Source organism: Odocoileus virginianus, chromosome 1, assembly GCF_023699985.2.
Source record: "Odocoileus virginianus isolate 20LAN1187 ecotype Illinois chromosome 1, Ovbor_1.2, whole genome shotgun sequence".
NCBI classification, from domain to species: Eukaryota; Metazoa; Chordata; class Mammalia; order Artiodactyla; family Cervidae; genus Odocoileus; species Odocoileus virginianus.
In genome coordinates this window covers 35340268-35341125 of record NC_069674.1, presented here as the reverse complement: position 1 = coordinate 35341125, position 858 = coordinate 35340268, and positions in this window count along the sequence as shown.

Genomic DNA, 858 nt, shown 5'->3' with positions numbered 1-858 from the left:
TTTGGTATTATGTGGTATATTTACTATTCTATTTCATTCAGCTTAAGATTTTTCAGACTCAATATTCCTCATCAGTTGTACCATAATGTCTGTGTAATATTTAAGGTAATCACTGTATTATGGTTGGATATTTAAGCTATTCATAATATTCTAACATTTAAGGAGACTATGAGCATCTTTTTTAAAACATTTTTTTCAGATCACTATAATCATATGACAGTTTCTAATATGAAAAATTACCTTGCTGAAAGTGATAATCTTAAGGGTTTTAGTTAAGTTGTTTTGACTAAAAAACATGATGTCAAATTGTTTTTCAAAATGGTCCAAGTATAATATCTTACATTTCAACAATCTTTTCCTTTAACATCTCTACATACTGTCAGTCATTCTTCATTTCTATAAACTTCTCCAATGAAGAATAGCATCTCATAAGTTTAATTACTTCCTTCAATTTTTGTGTACCTAGATGCTCCTGCATGTATTTCTTATTTCATGTTTATTATTTTTGTTGAATATTTTTTATTCTGAAGTATCATTTCTGTCATCAAATTGTATGAATTTTTATAGGAATGATGCCAATCCTTTGTCATATTTATGCAAAGTTTTAAGTGAGATCTGATTGACATATAACATTATATTCATTTCAGATATACAACATAATGCCTCAATATTTGTATATATTGTGAAATAATCACCATATGCAAATTCCTTTGAGTTTTTCATTTCCTCTTGTATTTTATTTACAGTGTTTTTTGACCTATAGATATTTCACATTTATATTTTGCTGAATCTCTTAGCTTGCCACTCTTGCATCTTCTTCCAGACTTGTTCATAACTAGGAAGATTTTTTTCAAAACC